Raw genomic sequence first — 14,254 nt, forward strand, 5'->3', positions numbered from 1 at the left:
CTACTCAAGATAGACAGCTGAAATTTTTGGTGAAGATTCCTGTGACATATGTTCATCTAATCTATGCATTTTTTTGTCCATCTGTCTGTTACTTGGGGGGCTAGATCGATTCCTAGAATTTCAAGTTTTTGTGATTTTCTCAATTCCTATTCAAGATGGAAGACTGAAAAAATTTATTTTACATTCAAAATATTTTCACCAAGTTTTATTTAGATTTTGTTTTTTCTATTCCTATTCAGGTTTGACGACAGAAATTATCAGGGATTGAATATGCTCATATTCTACATATTTCCATAAAGTTTCATTAAGATTAGTCTATTAATTGCGGTGCTAGATCGATTCCTAGATTTTTAATTTTTCGTGATTTTTAATGTTGCGTGATTCTAAAGTTTTCGTGATTTCCCTATTTCATCAAGTTTGATGTTTATTGTAATTTTTTCCCCCGATTTCCAGTCAAAATTTTTGAGCTTCGCTACTTATGGATGTTGTCATCCTTGTTTTTTATTCAGGTTCTTATTAGGATAATTTGAACCAATTTGATATAGGTTTCCTTGTCAGTTAATATTGCGCTAACAAATGAAGCAATTGAGTTTTTGATTATAGGGAAGCCTCACAAAGGTCACAAAGGCTATTTTCCAGGAATAACCAATACGCACTTTAATTAAAGAAATACATAGTTTTCGAATTTAGCTGTTTTTAGGTGTCTGACTTTCTTATAGATGTGCTTTGCTTCATGCGCAATTTCTTCATAATGTGATCAAATTAATATAAATGGATATTGTCGTATTTTCTTATCGCTAAATTGGTATGTTATTAGCCTTTGTTTGTTATTCATTAGCCAACATTAGTAAACCTGGACTGATTAGTAGCAGGAAGGAAGGATACAATGGACTGTTTATTACACTAGTCCCCAAAGTTTTATAATGTCGTTTTCTTATTTGTTGGATTATCAAAGGGGAAATGTAGTGTATCATCATTAGAGATACACATTAATTTATCGGGCATTGTCCTATCCCTTTAGATCCCTGGATTAGTAGAGATTACTACTAACAGCAAAATTATCTCTAGCAATTTGTCAGAATAATTATCCTTTTTAAAAATGTTTTAATAATTTTTGATAGACCTGTAGAGTAAAAATAATGATGACAGAATCTGCAAAAGCGAAGCTTAACAAATAAGATAGACACGAGATCATTTAATAATATATATTCAACATCCCTAAAAAGACTTAAAGTAGAATAGATCACATTCCCGGAAGGACTGACGAATTGACGGATACACAAATTGTATGTTAGAGTTGTTTTTTTACAAAATTTGGAAACAAAGTATCTGTCAAATGCTTTATCAAAGTCAAACTGATTAAAATAATATAAAAACTGTTTGCTGTCTGTCTTATAATTGCTTATATTTGCCCTTATAGACAGCATAAGTTTTTTTCATTTCAGGTGTGCTTCATTTATAAGGGTTCTTGTTTCTTAACCCACGTCCAAAAAGTATAATGAATTATAAACTGACATAAAAGGAAAAATAACTTTTTATAAAAATTAACGAATAACTTAAATAAAAAATACTTCTCCAAATAAAGTAGGTCGTTAAGGGAAAAGGTTTCTCCCATTCTCGAAATTGTCATACCTATTTGTTTTAATGCCAGAATCTACATTTGATTCTAACAAAATGTTTGTGGGTTGAATTTTTACTCTACGCGTTTATTTTTTTGTTTAATGATAATTTTTAATGACTCTAAGCTCTAAAATCTAAACTTTGCAAATCATTTGATTTAGATAAAAAGAATATTATTACAAAAATAAACTGTATTACTTATTTGCGAGGTTATGATTATCAATTCTAAATTTATCATTTAATTTTAGGTTTACATTAACCCATTAGTGCCGAACCGGGTTTTAAAACCCGGTTCCAGAAAATGTAAAAAAAAACCGGTTTTCGGCTTCATAATTGCATCATTCTCAGTATGAATCCCCCCTCTACTACCCTGGCTTTCATTTCCCCCTGGAGCAGGTAGTTTTGCTTACTTCCGTTTGCCGGTATAGATCAACAAAGTTTGAAAATCATGAAAATTCAAAATACCCCATCTAACTTTTTTGTTTTTATAGTAAAGTCGCTGATTTTTTTCGTTAAATCTAAAGTTTATTGACAAGTACATCTATTTGTGAATTCGTTTTATTTAAATTATTATTTTTTATATGATTTTTTTATCGTTTTTTCACGCCCTATATAAGCCCGGTTCGGCATTTCCATTTGGAGTCTGAAATTTTTATTACCCGGTTTCACTAATAGATCTTTTTTGACAACAACAACAAAACAGGGTTTTTTTAACCGAAATCGCCGGCTAAACACTAAATTTGAAATAAATCGCTTCGTATTATACTTGTAGCTCTATAGATTACATGAGGTTGTGTAGTTTTCAATTACGGATCGTATCAAAGTTCTAAAAAGTGTTTATCTCACTTTTGGCGTTCAAAAATTACATATTTCGATTTTTGGTCAAAATAACCGGGTTTTTACAGGAAAACTGGGTTTTAACGCCGGGGGAAAGCACCAAAAACGGGTAATAATGCCTGGTTGGTATTTATGGCCGAGCCGAACCGGGTTTTTTTGCAACTTTCCTGTGCACGCCACTAGAGCAAAACAAAAAAATACGAATTCCGTTTTGACCATTATAAAGCTTCCCTGAAACTTTCAGCTCGATCGGCCCATAAAAGTGGCGCTCGGCACTAATGGGTTAACCCATTAGTGACGAACCGGCTTTTAACGCCCGGTTCCAGAAAGTGCCGAAAAAAACCGGTTTTCAGTTTCAAGATTGCATCATGCTCGCATGAGCCTAACCTTTACTGCGCTGTTTTTCAATTCCCCCCAGAGAGAAGCGTTTCTATCTATTAAGTCGGCCACAATCTTTCATCGAAAATGAGTGAACCAAGAAAAACAAGGTGATTTAAAATACCCCTTCTAACTTTTTTGTTTATGAAGTAAAGTTAGTGATTTTTTTCGTGAAATTTAAAGTTTATTGGCAACTACATTCATTTGTGAAATCGTTTTATTCAAATTATTATTTTTTATATGATTTTTTTATCGTTTAATTATGTTCTATATAACTCCGGTTCGGCGTGAGTAAAAATACCCGAAAGTTTTATTGCCCGGCTCGGCATGAGTAAAAATACCCGGTTTTAACTTTTCAACCATTAGATATATTAGATATTTTTTATCATTAATTATTCTCTTCAAATGTAAAAATTTCTTTACTTCCCAATGATAAATATAATTGATAGATAGATAAATAAAAGGATCGATAGATAGATAGATAGACTGATATATAGGGATAAGACAATGGCCGATAAATTTATGTAGATTCCCAATGATAATCAACAATTGTTAGATAGATAAATAAAAGGATGGATGGACAGATAGATAGATATATCTTGGTTTAGACTTTATTACATAAATATTTTTAAGGGGTGGGGGGGGGGGGATATGTTTTTTTCTTCAAATTCAATTATTATTACTTGTAAATATGATGGTTTTAGGCCATTTTCATTATCTTGTCATCGCCTTCAGGATGGGGGCGTAACTAACCAGTATTCTATGTAAATTTGATGGTTTCAGGCCATTTTGCTTATCTTGACATTTCCCCACAGGATGGGGGCGTAACTAACCAGTATTCTATGCAAATTTGATGGTTTTATGCCATTTTTGTTATCTTGATATTACAGTATTATTCTATTCTTTTGTTTGTGATATTTTTTAAATACTTTAGGCCAAAGATATGTGATAAGTCTTTTCTAGTCTTTCCTTTATCAATAAAAATTATATTTTTTTATATATTTGTCAATTACTGATACTACTAGAATAGTTGCTACTCTATAATTCACTTTGGACGTTCAAAAATTACATTATCAATATCCCTCCCATTATTATCAATACAAATATTAGCAAAAGTTTTAAAACTTCTTCGAAATGGGCTTTTTTAACCGAAAACGGCGGCACCTATAGCCAAAATCTTAAATGTGATTACTTGTAGCTCTATAGATTACATGAGGTTGTGTAGTTTTCAATTACGGATCGTATCAAAGTTCTAAAAAGTGTTCATCTCACTTTGGGCGTTCAAAAATTACATTTTTAACTTTTTGGGCCAAAAAACCGGGTATTTAGGTCGCAAACGGGCTTTAATGCCGGGGGAAAGCACCAAAAAACGCCAAAAACGGTTATTAATGCCGAAAGGTTTTTTTACTCGCGCCGAACCGGGTTTTATTGCAACTTTCCTGTGCACGCCACTAGAGCAAAACAAAAAAATTGGAATTCCATTTTGACCATTATAAAGCTTCCCTGAGATTTTCAGCTCGATCGGCCCATAAAAGTGGCGCTCGGCACTAATGGGTTAACGGATCTTTTACAGTTTATGGATAGCATTATTCGGTGTTTCAACTCAAAGTGCCCAGCGAACACTTATCCCACCACCCTTTATTTTTTCTAAATAAAGAGGGTGAAAAGGCAGAACCTGCTGGGTGTATACCTGCAATGCAGCACCCATTAGGTGCTGCCTAGGACCCTATGTAACCTAACCTAACCTGACCTAAAGTAAGAAAAGAAAAAATCAACCCTTCTTCCTAATTCTGATTTATCTCAAAACAAGAGAGAGGGAATCATAGCTCAACAGGGTACTTTGTTTGAAAGCGCCGAAAATCTTATTGTGTTTAACTGTCAATGTTTATGCTTTAAGACATTTATGTAACGACTTTAAGAATATATTGTTGTTCCAACAGTAATATAATTTTGGTAAATCCCTTAAACATAAAATAGCTATTACTACAAGTAACAATTACTTTTAAAATAAATGTATACAATGTATTGGTAGCCGCATCTGCAAAAAAATAAGACCTTGGACGTCATTAAACCTAATTTATCAAAAGTTCGCCTAATAATGTACTAATAGCAACTGCTAACTCCGTTTTTTAACAAAAAATATGTTAATAACCTCGGCCAGGCAGCCAGAAGTCTTACAATCACAGCTAGCCTTTGTTTAAAACTCTGGCTCATTGGTGGTGCTGATTGGTCAAGTAAATTCAAACTTTGATTTTATTGAATTTCTTCATTAAAATTAAGAGCATTGCACGTATTTTAGAATGATGTTCAACCGGATATGGTCCAAAACCTTAATTTGCATACATTTCTTACCTGAAAATCAACACGCACATTTTAAACATTTTTATTCCTTCATTAAAATAAAAAAATATATTTAAATGGCTTAACAAATATCATTTTTTGTGATTAGTAGACATTGCCTGGCCAAAAAGGTTTAATCTTGTCATCTCACATTCTAACATTAAAAATCTAAAAATTTCCTTAATTTTAGTTTCTAAAATCGTATATTCTTTTTTTTAAATCGTGTTGGCTTTTTTTTTCGCTAATTCTGGGCTAAAAAATATAAAAATAAAAGTATATGACAATTTGAGGTATTTCTTAAAAGTAATATGTGGCCTAACTAAGCCCACAAAAATAAAGTTTTGTAAATAGTGTATTATCAATTCCGCATATCTATTGATCTGATATTTTTTGGGAGGGATACTTTTTTCTAGAGACGATTTATCTTGGGAGTGTGATTGTACCATCTCACATATGGTTATAAACCTTCCAATGACCTCTGAGAAGCTATATTGTAAAGGAGAACCATAACAGTTCAGCGGTTGGAGAGATTCTTTGTTACAGACACAGAATTAAACATCTTGGTGCTAATTTAAGAAGTAAAAGCGATGATTATTTGCAATTTGTGCTATAGTCCTGATTATTTAATAATTTATAATACAAAGTAGAACGATGTTTGTTTGTCTGTCTGTCTGTCTGTTTGTTTGTCTGTCTGTTTGTTTGTAGAGAAGGATCTCGCTAACCGCTGAACCGATCGGGTTCTCCTTTACAGGGTAGCTTCTCATAGGTTCCGGGAAGGTTTATAACTATTTTCTTGGGGGATGGGCCACCCCTAACCCCCCCAAAAAATGAAAAATACCCCCCCCCCAAATATATTTTTTTAAAATTTTCTTTAAAATCTAAAACATTGATAAAACCTCTAAGGCCAAAAAAGCCCCTAGAGGCTAGGGGCGAAGCCGCTAGTTTAATAAATTTTACGGAGACGATGTCATGCCTATGTGAATAAAGTTTATAATATTTCCTGGATATTTCTCAACTTCAAGTGTCGTATGTACAACATATTACCAGGGATCTAAATGGACGATGGACGATTAATTGATATACATACATCTCTAATGATAATTCACATAAAATTAGTGGTTGAAACGTTTGAACTTAATCAACCAACAAAATCAAAATATGACAAAAGTCCCCAATGTTGTTAAGCCAACGAATAAGAAAACGTTATTATAAAACGAAATAAAACATCCCAATGTCCTCTCCTTCCCTGAAATTTTAGAAAACTTTTGGTTGCCTCTCTGTATTTATTTGTATATAATATTGCAAGGCTACTCTTTGATATTTTTGTCTGTATAAGGTTTGGCTTAAGATTTAATGGAATTAACAAAGCTCAATGACAATTAATGCGTCGTCATGAGGAATCTTTAGGGAATTTTAAAATCAGTCTGGAAGAGAGAAAAAGTAATTTTTATTTTGGCTAAATTTCAAGCGGTGTATTACCTATCAATTACTGGCGTGGCTGCTGTTTAACAACCCAGGATAACTACGGGTAGGCAAACTTCTCCTTTAAATGTCCAAACGCACGGGGTATTAGGTTAATTTAACAGCCATCAGACAACCACGATTTGATTGCACGACCTTTGTCTGAGTGTCCTAACATTTGACATAGCTACAGTAGGAATTATTTTTAACGTCTTTAGTTATACCACGTTGCTGTATTATCCTTGTTATTGTGCATTTCTGTTTGAGTATTTGAAGCCAAAGTTTTGTGAAAAGACGCCAATTTTGATATGTGTCAAACAACAAGCCAAATTTTGTTTGAAAATTTCTCCAAAAATGTATTTTTTCGGCAATTTTCCTGAAAAATGCACATAATCCCCCCCTTTCCCCTCTATTTTGAAATAAATTGAAAATAAGGTGTTCGGGGGAGGGGGGTTGTTTTACGCAAGGTTTGTTAATTACTTTATATCAGGTTAGGTTAGGATATAATGGGTAATGTCTAGCCTTGCACTTTAGAGAACCGCAGGTATGAGCCCCTCGCAGGACTAAAAAAAACAACCTGCCTCCTTTTTTAACTTTGAGGGAAAAAAATAGATTATACAATTATACTTATTATATTATTTGTCATATGCTTCACATTAAAGCTTTATCCTAAAATATTCGACTCGTAATGTGAACAAAAAGAAAAACTGATCTGTAAAATGATTTAACCAATGATATGTCTTGAATCTACCTTTAGTATTCTCCTATCGGCTGATTTAGACTAATTTACAATATAAAACAGTGTGTGAGTTGATGTTTCATAAGAAGAAAGATTCCAAAGGTAGAATTTTTATCAAGAGGTAAAAATAATTTCTCATCCATTGGTCAATCCCTGTATCCCTCATGTTGGAAAAGAAAGAAAAGTGTAAAACATATCTTTACAAGAAAATGTGTCTACAAAACAACATTTTGTACTACGGTCAGAACTAGCAGATAAAACAAATAGGAAAGGAAATAGGATACACTAAATAAATGTAATAAGTATAGATATACTAGAGTTGGGCTCGATATATTTATCTCGCTATTGGCTAGGTTTATTCAAAGTTTTATTTACTTTCTTTTGGTTATCTGAATTCTGACTATTAACCCATTTCTTCCATTATCTTCTCTCTGATGAATTCTTTCTTTAAACTGTTTTAGGATCTTAATATTTTTTATTTTAATTTATCGTCCTGAAAGGGTTAAAATGTTTAGTTAACTGTTAAATTTTAGTTCAATATCTGACCACATTATGCACGTATTGCTAGCATCAAATTATTCTAAAACTAAGTTTTCTTTTATTTGCTATCTTATTTAATTTAAATTTTCTGTTTTATGGATAGAAATGTAATACTTTAATACAATTCAAATAGCAACATGAAATAAAAAAAATGAATTTATTCTTCATACAGTAAAATAATGGGTCTTATCGTTCTGGTCAATGAGAGTTTATTAAGGATTATTGGAGCACTATGAGTTTTAAAAGATTATCGCTTGGAAAACTTGAGCTCATATATAGACATGTATTTCCTATATAGATCTGTCATGGATCTTGATGCAATAAAGCAGGCTGTTTTGTAAATGTTAAAAATTGGAAGATTTCATTAAACAAAAGTTCCCGCAAATTTAAGTATTAAATAACTTAGACAACTACCTGGATCCAGTGTCGGATTTCTTCGTCTGCTAACAAATTGCTTACTGCTCTTTTGTAGCGACTTGGCTGTGTTAATATTTGCGAAGCTATTAGCTAATATTCAAGGACTAAAATTGAAAATCGGCAAAGGGTCCAAGGGGTGGGGACATACAGTTATTTAAACCCTTATCCCTCTATTGTTTCACCTTCATGTACACATCTATAAGCAAACAATATTCATTCAAATAACCTACTTTGCAATTCTTTTCAATGAAAAAATAACTATTCGTTGCTATGTATAAACACCTCAGATAGAGAAAAATAATTCTTAGAAAAAGTTTAGCTTTCCACAAACTATTTTTAAGTCCCATATACAAATTCTACTTATATGGAATCAGAGAGAGAGGAGGGGACAATGGGCTTTTTATTACACTAGTCCCCAAAGTTGTATAATAATGTTTTCTTATTCGTTAGCTATGTTAGCGCGACAATGACTAGTAATTCATAGAAACATCTCACAAAGAAATTGTAATTTGTTTCCCGAAGTTTAAAAACATAAAAAATAGTTTTTGGACCATTCTAAAAATCATAATAGGGTAGAAAAAACGGGTAGCCGTGTCAACTTTAATGATATAAATGAGGATATAAAAAAGTAGGGTTTTATATGTAAATGTCAAACTCACGTACCTTTCTCGTTTTTTTTTATTCCAGTTGCAAAAAAATACCCACCCCCACCACTTTCCTCTCTTTTGTTGTATATGGAGGATATCATACGCAGAAATCTAAAGGGATCAGACAATGTCCGATAAATTGATGTAGATCCCCAAAGATGATAAACAAAATTATCCCTTCTGTGTATTACTATAAGTGGTTGAAACGTTTGGACACTCAACTAATAAATCAACAAAAAGAAAAGTCCACAAAGTTGTTAAGCCCACGAATAAAACAGTTAGTAATATACAGCCCAATGTCCTTTTTCTCCCTTTGTCGTCAATTAAGGTTGCTAATTTGGAATTCTTATTATTGGTCAGTTTGTTCGTCACGTAGGAGGGGAGGGGATGGGGTAAAGGTAGTATCGTTATTTTTGGCCACTGTGAGTATCACTTTATAAGAGAAAATGAAAATCTTGTGTAAGATCCAAGTAATAATATATTCGGGTAGAACTAATAATTTTTAGATGATTTAAAAAAAAAGAATAAAATTGAATCAACATGAATTCTCGCAAATAAGTTTTTCAGCCAAATATCCGTAATTTATTGAACTTTTAAAGATATTGAAATGCAAAATAGTTTTTGGCATGGATGTTACACAAATAAGAAATTTTCCCTTTTTTTATTGGTTTTAAGACAATGTTATTGTTGATAGTTATTTATCGCATTGTATTATAGACAGCTTTTCGCCGATATTAAAATTAAAAAAACATTAATTAACAGAGCTGGATCTTTAAATCATTTTAGTGGTGAGCCAGATCGAAGTGAGCCAACTTTCCACCAATGAGAGCACAGCATTTTATGAAATGCCGCGCTGTGATTTGCTGAAATTCGGCTCACCCCGATCTAGCTCACCACTAAAATGATTTAAGATACAGCTCAGTATTGTTATCTCCCAGGCTAACAAAACTGTATCAATTTTACCGTTTTTATGTTTTAATTCATAAAAAATTGTCTGTTATACTATGCTATTTAAATGATATTTTATCAGAGCTTGATCTTTAAATCATTTCAGTGGTGAATCAGATCGGGGTGCGCGAAATTTCAGATCCAGCTCTGAATAGCTAAGAACCGGTTCTAATCCAGCGGATATTAATCCGATTTAAGCCATACTGAAAATAGTGTTAACAGACTTTAAATTCATTAGATAACATTCATTACATTAATAAAATATTATAAGATTTTTACAAAAATATTCAGGAGTAATTTTTGTCCACAATAGATGTTAATTTTCCCGGGCCATACAGGAAGCTTCACTGTAAAGGAAATTATAATTGGTCCAGATCAGGTTAGGTTAGGTTATATTAGGTACAAGATTATGGCCCGAGATAGTTTTAGGGCACTGCTGTTATTTGCCCCGCAGGGTTGCAACCCCCCACAGATGTTAGGCAAAGAAGCAACCCAACCTACTTCTAAATCATTTTAAGGGGCAGGGTCCCAGTGTTCGATATATATTTTGAGGGAAAGTACCTAAATATGTTTTATATTCAAAAAAATAAATTATTCTTTGTATCCTAAAATATTTTCTAAAATCAAATGTAAGAGAATATTCATAAACGTATATTATTGTGGTTTATTTTGATGTAAAATATTGTTATTATAATGGATTTATTATTACCTGGATCTAACGCCAGATTTTCATGTTCCTAATAATAAAGTAGAACACAGCGTGCTAAAATAACGATTTATCACTTTCCATTCCTTTAACCCCATCCCACCTCCTCCTAATGGATAAATGAATTGACCAATAATTGACATGAAAGACGACAACTTTTCCCCTGTCATAATATCCACGTATATTGTACATCCATTGTTATGATGAATATTAGGTAGTGAATAAAACATTAGGATTTATCCAACCTGTCAAATATTTATCCTCAATGTGCCATCACTTCCACGCTATAAATCAATTTGAATGGCAAGGCAGTAAAAGAAAATTTTATAATAATAAGAAAGTCAATACAATAAAACAGGCGGCACTGGCTCCGTCTTCCGGCTACTGGCAACAAATAGATACAAAATAACTTCCATTTATTGATATACTTTTTAATATAACAAGGATGACAACATCCAGAAAAACAAAGCACTGAAACGGTAGGACAAACGGACATTAACACTTGTATAGTGTCAGAACTGAATAATCAGAATATAAATGTATAGGAGTCGAAGCAAAATTGTAAGTAAATTTGTTGAAAAACTGCTTGATACAGAATAATGTTTATGGATATACTTACATTTTTAGGACTTGATTATAGAGTTACTTCGCTTATAATATTGTACTTTATTGTCAATCGGATAATTAGATCACATAAAAATTTGTTGTTAAAAAGTAAAAAAAAGTCAACACGTTTAAGATGGACGTACGGACATTCTAGTAATGATTTTAAAGTTGCCACGCTTTCTGAATCGTACCTAACTACTATAGGAATTACCATGCAAAGTTTGAAATCTATAGAACAATTCCAACATGCCTAAATTAACGAAAAAGCTATCCGTTCCGGGAAATTTTCCTTTAGAATTGTTTGTCAGAATATCATTCCCTTATCCCTGTTCAAACTCAAAAAGGTTTTCATTACTTCGAACCTCAATGGTTTCTAGAGACGAAACCTCTAATCTATAATACAAAGTAGAATGATGTCTGTCCGTCTGTCTGTCCGTCCGTCCGTCCCGTAAGATCTCGGTAACCGCTGAACCGATTTGATTCTACTTTTCAGGGAATATACATACTGATACTGTTGTGGTTTTAGGCTATTTTCTTTGGGGGTAGGACACCACCAACCTCCCACAAAACAAAAAAAAATACCCTCCTAATTTTTTTGCATATATTTTGCAAATTCACTATTTATTCGCGAAAAATCCGCGACTCATTCGCAATTTTTTCAACTGAGATTGGCGATTCATTCATTATTGATCTTGCTACAGTAGCCTTTTTAAATGCATATGTACATATTCAAAATCTCATTTGTCATTTGATATTTTCAATAAACTGAAAGAAAACAGACAAAAATTTATTAACACCTCAAATTATAATTAACTTAAATACTTCAAAAAACTTTTTATTTCCCTGGAAATTTAACTTATTTCAATATTTAAAAATGTTAATAATAAACGTCCTCTAAATAGTTGAAATATAGAGGTAACAGAACGGTAAAGTAATAGATAAATCAGGGGATTTTAAATTTAATTATTTTTTAACCATTCCAAGATCTGTGTGAACCTTTCCTAAAATAAAAAAAAAACTGAATCGGTTAATTAGTTTTTAATTAGTTTTAGAAGTCTTAAACTACAGAGAGATAAAAACCTTACTTCTATACATTTTAAGACGGATAAGAATATTTGTGTGTGATATAAAGACAGGGCTCGGCAGCCGAGCGTCAGCAGTTTGTAAGCATCAGGAAAATCAACCTTTCACAATTTTTAAAAGTCAATAGCTAAAAGTCAAAACCCAAATATGACAATCCCTCTTTTCAAAAATAATTTTAATTTTGTAGCATCCGAATAGGTTTTAATTTGAGCCTTGGTTGCAGCTCACGCACGGTTGCCGAGCCCTGATAAAGACCTTGGTAAAAATAGCCTTCCACTGGAAATAGGATAATAAACTGAAGATCAATATCTAGATTTACATACTTTATCATTCCAGGTTAGAACAGAGACTTGGATACAGTGTTTTTTTTTTGGGGGGGGGGGGTTGTCCCATCCCCAAAGGAAATAACTCAAAACCACTGCAGGACCAGTATCTATAATCTCTGAAGAGTAGAGCCGAATCGGTTCGGCGGTTACCAAGATCAATTAGATTAATAAATTTAATCAAAATTCATGAGTTTTCTTTAGAATAAGTGTCTTTACATACAATGTATAAGACCAATAGACTGGAAGATTTATTTTGGAGGTTTTAAATTTTAGGCTAATTTACATTTTACAAATTCTACGTGTTAATTTGACATTCCTTATGATTTAGTTGATTTTACAATAGGGTGGGAATTTCACAATTGGAAACCGTTTAAAAAAATATTGATTTAGTCTGAAATAATTTTCAAATAACCAAAATAAAAACTTGTTTAAAGATATAGCTAAGACAGAAAAAAACTAACATTTTAAAAGCTTAAAAATAAAATAATATTGACAAAAAAAAGTAAATAGAAATATGAATGAAATGTGTTATATATGCATGAGTATGTATGTATGTATGTTCATTGAAATGTGTATACATGCCTGAGTAGTGAGTATGTATGTTCATATAAGTATTGTATGTATGTGTGTGTAGAGTATTAAGACAGCGTGAGCAAAAAAAGCAAAGGAAAAAAGTGGGGAAATGCGTGTTTGTGTATGTTTATAAATGTAATAGAGTAAATAGAACTAGATGATCAGAATTATCTGCAAAACTTTATAACTTTTACTAATCATGTATAAGAATATAAATTCAATAATATGCAATAAATATGCAATACTTTTTACTAATAGATATATAGAAGATTTAGATGGCCAATCAGCCTCAAAATCCATTAAATTAAATAAGGAATCCTTACTAAATTATTCAAAGTTCAACGCAAGTGACTAAATTTTACGATGATAAAATTTTCCAAAAGTTCAAGTATTCTTAGCAGACTTCATACATGTGTTAGAGGGTTTGTATCTAAATCTTCTAAATCTATTTTAATTTTAAGAATAAACAAAAAAGATATTGATAACATATCAATTCCTGTTTTAATCATTCACAGTTCTATTACTTCACCAGAAAGAATTAGAATTTAATCCAACATGAAGTGTAAAGCTTTCCTAGCATTGGTACTAAAATTTGTGCTTGATGTTGCACTACCAATCTTTGATGTCATCAGTGATGTCTTGTTTACTGTGGATGTGTACCAAAGGGGAGAGGTGAAATATTTCAGAACTTCAGGCAACTTTTTTTCAACAAAATATGAGTTTATTAGTTAAAGTTTAAATGGGCTGTCTTTTAAATGCTCAATTAAACTCTCTTACATATGCCATATCAAACAATGGTCTTCATATGTAACTTATAAAATAATAACAAACATTCCTTTACAACTTTATTTTTCAATCATTTTTTGGCCAAAGACTGATTTAATTAATTAGTTTACACACGTCATTTTAAAATATTCATTAACCTCAAATGAATATGAAAATAAGAAAACTATCTTATATAATAAGCTTCTTTTGCCAATGTAATAATTGGATGAATATATGAAACTGAAAAAAGATTGTTGTTTAGTGATAA

The sequence above is a fragment of the Acartia tonsa genome, chromosome 11, assembly GCF_053477335.1.
Source record: "Acartia tonsa isolate MP-2025a chromosome 11, ASM5347733v1, whole genome shotgun sequence".
Taxonomy (NCBI): domain Eukaryota; kingdom Metazoa; phylum Arthropoda; class Copepoda; order Calanoida; family Acartiidae; genus Acartia; species Acartia tonsa.